A 6,820-nucleotide genomic window follows, 5' to 3' on the forward strand; every position below is an offset into this window, starting at 1 on the left:
GTTAAACGCCAGAATGAGAAAGAGCACTAAGGAGCATTCCATGTTTAACCTCCAGTTTGACCTCAAACTGGAGGTTAAACGCCAGAATGATGGGAGGTTAAACGTGTTATATGGAAATAGCTTGACCATGCCTTCTTCAAACATAAATAACTTGAGCTACAAAACTCCAAATGAGGTGATTCAAAATGCATTGGAAAGAAGACATCTAGAGCTTTCCAAGCATATATGGCATGCATGGTGGATACTAAAAATTGAGGGAGAAAACAGCCCCGTAATGTGCATAGAAGAGCATAGTACCAACATACAATCAGGCCAGCTGACCTCTTCACCTTCCATGGAGTATAACTCGAGTTGTAGAACTCCAATTGAGGTGCTTCCAGTTGCATTGGAAAGTAGACATCCATGGCTTTCCAACGAGGTATAATAGTCCATATTTGGCATCAAATTGGCAAGGTTGACAAGAGAACAAAGTGACGACTCAATGAAAGGGAAGTGTTTCCACGTTTAACCTCCAGTTTGACCTCAAACTGGAGGTTAAACGTGTTCGATGGTTTTCCCTCCTCCAGGGTGTGTTCTTCAATTCCAAGTTTAACCTCCAGTTTGACCTCAAACTGGAGGTTAAACGTGGTCGACCCAAATTGCCTCCAGGGTGTGCTTTCTTCATTTCCAAGTTTAACCTCCAGTTTAACCTTAAACTGGAGGTTAAACGTGTTCGACTATGTACACTCCTGGGTTGCTTCGTTTGAGTGTAGTTTAATGGATCATTATCCTTTTTGGATCAATTATGTCACTCTACCCTTCAAGCAAGCAAGGCCCATCAACAACACCAAATCAAGGCCACAAGAATCATCTAGAATAGTTTATTTTCATTTGAATGTAATTTGCTTTTAATTTCATTTTCATTTGTAATTTAGGGAGCCTATTTAAAGGCCTTAGTTTCTGCATTTGAGAGAGGGGATTGAAGGGGAATCCAGCCCCTTGAGGGGGATCTTTTACAGACTTCACTTTTAGCAATTTATTTTCTCTGTAATTGAATTCTGAGCTATGAAACACTAACCCCTTTCATTGGGTTAGGGAGCTCTATTGTAATTCAATGAATCAATAATAGTTTCATCTTCTTCTTCAATCTTTTCTCTTGAATTTTGTTAGAAAGCTTCTCGATCTAACTCCATTGGTTAGTTATCTTGGGAAAGAAACTATCCATAATTGGAATCCTTCGGAACCTTGGGAAAGGAATGATGGATTCATGCTAGAGAAGCTTTCTCACAATGAATTGGATTGGGGTTTGGATGGATATTGTGACATGTAATCCTACCAAATTGTGGTCCATGAAATTGTGTGGTATAATCAGTGATAGAGCTTCATCTCTTCTTATGAACATTTAAACCAAGGGATTGGGAATTTGTTTGTTTTTAGAGAGAATTGGTGAGCCAAGGAATTGGGATCCAATCATATAAGATTGCCAAGCAAGATTCAATGAATGCATTGGTTGAGGAAGAGATGAAAATGTCTTGATTCGGAGATTTCAATATCTCCTGACCCCAATGAACCCCCATTTCTGATCTCCACTTCTATTTACATTCTGCAATTTCAATTCATGCAATCACCCCAATTCCCTTTTAATTTCAGCAATTTAATTTCTCACACTTTCATTCTTGCAAATTTAAGATTCAGTCATTTCAATTCCTTGCAATTTACATTTCCCGCCAATTTACTTTATGCAATTCACATCCAATTCTTGATTCCGCTCAACTAACCAAACTTCTAATTCGAATTGCTCATTCAACCAATCCTTGTGGGATTCGACCTCACTCTATTGTGAGTTTTTACTTGACGATAACCGGTGCACTTGCCGGAAGGAATTTTGCCGATCTGTGCAATTTCCTTAATCGTAGCTATACCCAGTTATAGCGCATCAAGTTTATGGCGCCGTTGCCGGGGATTGGTTTTCGATTGACAATTCTCCAATTGGAAGTTAACTAGATTGAGCAATTTTTCTTTTCTTTTGTTAATAGTTTTTGTTTCAGTTTATTACTGCTAATTTCTGCAAATTTTAATTTGTTTTCTTTGCTTATTCACTTGTTAGCATACTAACCACTAGCTGTTTGTGATATTGCCTCACTATGGAATTTCCACTATCTTTGGATGAGTATTGTTTGAGACTGAGCACATTGCAAAAAAGAAAGGAGTATCCATCATCTTTTGGTCAATCAAAATTCATGAGAAACTCTCCACCACCACGGAATGATTCATGTTATTATGCTCATGGTGGGTGGGAGCATCAGGAACAGGAAACGGGGTACTTCCCAGAGCCACAAAATGGTCCATGTTTTGGTGAATTTGATCACTACTCAAGTTGTGGCTGGGAAGATCAAAACCAAAGAGATTTCACTTATTCACACCCCATTCATCAAGAGCCATCACCTCTGAATTATCCAACCTCACCTCCTAGTTTTACATATCCAAATTCTTCATCACGTGAGCATTTCTCAGCACAAAATTCCTTCTCAAATTCATACAATTCATTTCACTATCCACAAGACTCATTCCACTACACACAAGAGTCATACCACTACCAAAACTCCAACCAAAGACCCTATCAGCCCACACAAAACACATACTCCCAGCCACCATATCACAGCCAAGATAATCAACCTCATCAACCCAATCCGAACCAACAATTTCAAGATCAATTAAACAGGATAGAAGGAATGATTGTAACTATGGGCAGAGATGTGGCCGATTTGAAAAGCTTTAAGGAAGAAGTGATATCCAACTTACAAAATCAAGGTGCTGCCATTCAAAAGCTAGAAGCACAAATTGAATATCTATCAAAGCAAAGCCCTACCCACAATTCTTCTAGTGATACCATGGCAAACCCAAGGGAGGAATCAGAAGAACAAGAAAGGGAGAAAATCAATCAAGGGAGATCACACTCCAATGAAACAGAGAGTTGCAAAAAGGAAAGGTTCATTGAACCACAAATTCAGGAAGCTTTTGATGAACAGGATACTCCAACTGTCCAACAACAACCAAGTTCTGAGATCAAGGATGTGAAGGCAGTAGAAACAAGCACCAAAATGAGGATTGCGACCGAGAAACAAAGGACCATATCCATGAAGAAGAGAAGGTCGAAGAACAATCCAACTCCTGAGCCAACAAGCAAGTCCATTCAAGCCAATCACAAGGGAAAGCTTGCTGGAAAGAGGCATTCACAACAAGGGGCACTAACTAGCTCCTTTATCCACTTGAAGTCATTCCTCTTAACAAACTGGAGGAAGAGGAAGAAAGTCAGGAACAGCATGTCAAGCTAATGACAGTAAACGAGCGCTTGTTGGGAGGCAACCCAACCAAAGGTAGTTTTTCTTTTCTAGTTATTTCAATAAAAGAGTTAAGTAGATTTATCTGTATTGCAAGGAGCTAAGTTTGGTGTTGCACACCAAAACAATTCAAGGGTGAATGTGAGATTCTAAGTTTGGTGTTCCACCAAAAACTTCATTAAAAGCACATTTCTACCTCAGCATGACTAGTCACTAGCTCCAACCAATCAGGGAAACTACTTAAACAATAGTTTAATTTCTAGTTCATAGTTTCTTTTTCTAGTTCATAGTTATTTTCTTAATAAAAGCACATGAGGTTTTCTGCATATGATCCAAATTGCTGCATATGGCAAGGAACTAAGTTTGGTGTTCACACACCAATCTAAGTTCAGAGGCCTACAAACATACATGCATGCTAACCAATTCTCAAAGTGCTTGGGGAACAAGCAACTTCTAATAGCTTTGCAGGAAGACAATCAATCTCATGGAAGGAATATACATCATCATCAAAGAGAACACCAAGGCTAGGAAGGATGATGAACAACAAAGAAGAAGCTAAAAGGTTGTATTGTCACTTAATTGCTTGTACTTTGAATTGCTGATATTGGAAGTTTGCATGCACCCCTGCTTTAAGTTTGAGTCATTGCAGTTTTTGTTTGTCTGTTTGTCTAATTTCCAAATAAGTGATAGTCTAAGTGTCTGGATAAACTCCACTTGCTTAAATGCATGCTTGCCCTGCTTGTTCTGTTTCCAAAAATAAAAGAAATGTTTGAACAGAAGTAACTCAATTCCATTTGGTAAGAAATCAAATAAGATTAAGTGGTGGTATGCATGTTTGATTGAATAGTCAGCTCACTAAGAAATAAAGTTAGAATTGTCACTTTTAGTGGAAATTAGGATGCTGTCTATGGATCTTGATGAATAAATGTCTTTGGCCATGAAAAAGAAAGAAAAAGAAGAAGAAAAAGCCACTGAAAAAGGGCAACCAAAAAGCAAAAAAAATTGAGAAAATAAGCTAGGCACCAATGGTTTGAACTTCTGAGACAAATGCCTGTGGTGTTTATGTATTAAGGATATGCTTGGATGAATAGGTTCTGAGGAGTGTTTCAACACTTGGTAACTTGGGTTAACTAACCCGGGATTATCAACCAAAAGTCCATTATCAAGAGCAACCTAAATACAAAACATTTAGTCACACAAAGAGGTGCTGGGCACCAATGTCTCAAGAAGAAATGTGAACTAAAATGCCTGTAGTGGATATGTGTAGTGCACTGAAAGAAAAAGAAAATGCCAAAGGCTTGTGCAACACATGACACTGAGCAACAAGGAGCAAATAAGCTCAAAGAAAAAGAAAAACAAAGAAAAGAAACTTGCCAAGGATATGTGAATAACAAGAGGCCATAGCAGTGTTTTAGTGGAAACATAAAAAGTGACATTCTTACCTAAGAAACAATAAAGTGATGCTGCAACAACTTTCTGCATGAACACTCCATTAATCAATGTCAATTACTTACTGATATGGCCACTGAATTTACTTTCTGTTTCATTCTTTCTTCTCAAATAATTCAGAACTTGCTTGGGGACAAGCAAGGATTAAGTTTGGTGTTGTGATGCCAAGGCATCTTAGGCTAGTTTCACTAGCCTTTTTCTTTTATTTTTAGTTGTTTTATGCATTTTCTTGAGCCTTAAGTAATCATTTGGGCCAAATAGTCATGCTTGTCTTAAATCATTCAAACATGAAGATTTTGATGCAATTTCCATGAGTTTTTAGTTATATTACTTGAATGCTATGAATGGATGAATTCTCATGAAATTTTGCAAGACTTTGATGCAATTGTTTGGATGATTTCAGGGAAGAAGAGGCTAGGCAAGGAAGCAACAAAATCAATAAGGGAAGCTTGAATATCAAATGGGACGTTTAAGCTCCAGTTTAAGGTTAAACTGGAGCTTAAACGTCAAAATCATGAGAAGAAAGAAAATGCTGTAACTGGCGTTTAACCTCCAGTTTGACCTCAAACTGGAAGTTAAACGCCAGAATGAGAAAGAGCACTAAGGAGCATTCCACGTTTAACCTCCAGTTTGACCTCAAACTGGAGGTTAAACGCCAGAATGATGGGAGGTTAAACGTGTTATATGGAAACAGCTTGACCATGCCTTCCTCAAACATAAATAACTTGAGCTACAAAACTCCAAATGAGGTGATTCAAAATGCATTGGAAAGAAGACATCTAGAGCTTTCCAAGCATATATGGCATGCATGGTGGATACTAAAAATTGAGGGAGAAAACAGCCCCGTAATGTGCATAGAAGAGCATAGTACCAACATACAATCAGGCCAGCTGACCTCTTCACCTTCCATGGAGTATAACTCGAGTTGTAGAACTCCAATTGAGGTGCTTCCAGTTGCATTGGAAAGTAGACATCCATGGCATCAAATTGGCAAGGTTGACAAGAGAACAAAGTGACGACTCAATGAAAGGGAAGTGTTTCCACGTTTAACCTCCAGTTTGACCTCAAACTGGAGGTTAAACGTGTTCGATGGTTTTCCCTCCTCCAGGGTGTGTTCTTCAATTCCAAGTTTAACCTCCAGTTTGACCTCAAACTGGAGGTTAAACGTGGTCGACCCAAATTGCCTCCAGGGTGTGCTTTCTTCATTTCCAAGTTTAACCTCCAGTTTAACCTTAAACTGGAGGTTAAACGTGTTCGACTATGTACACTCCTGGGTTGCTTCGTTTGAGTGTAGTTTAATGGATCATTATCCTTTTTGGATCAATTATGTCACTCTACCCTTCAAGCAAGCAAGGCCCATCAACAACACCAAATCAAGGCCACAAGAATCATCTAGAATAGTTTATTTTCATTTGAATGTAATTTGCTTTTAATTTCATTTTCATTTGTAATTTAGGGAGCCTATTTAAAGGCCTTAGTTTCTGCATTTGAGAGAGGGGATTGAAGGGGAATCCAGCCCCTTGAGGGGGATCTTTTACAGACTTCACTTTTAGCAATTTATTTTCTCTGTAATTGAATTCTGAGCTATGAAACACTAACCCCTTTCATTGGGTTAGGGAGCTCTATTGTAATTCAATGAATCAATAATAGTTTCATCTTCTTCTTCAATCTTTTCTCTTGAATTTTGTTAGAAAGCTTCTCGATCTAACTCCATTGGTTAGTTATCTTGGGAAAGAAACTATCCATAATTGGAATCCTTCGGAACCTTGGGAAAGGAATGATGGATTCATGCTAGAGAAGCTTTCTCACAATGAATTGGATTGGGGTTTGGATGGATATTGTGACATGTAATCCTACCAAATTGTGGTCCATGAAATTGTGTGGTATAATCAGTGATAGAGCTTCATCTCTTCTTATGAACATTTAAACCAAGGGATTGGGAATTTGTTTGTTTTTAGAGAGAATTGGTGAGCCAAGGAATTGGGATCCAATCATATAAGATTGCCAAGCAAGATTCAATGAATGCATTGGTTGAGGAAGAGATGAAAATG

Source organism: Arachis stenosperma, chromosome 4 (assembly GCF_014773155.1).
Source record: "Arachis stenosperma cultivar V10309 chromosome 4, arast.V10309.gnm1.PFL2, whole genome shotgun sequence".
Classification (NCBI taxonomy): Eukaryota; Viridiplantae; Streptophyta; class Magnoliopsida; order Fabales; family Fabaceae; genus Arachis; species Arachis stenosperma.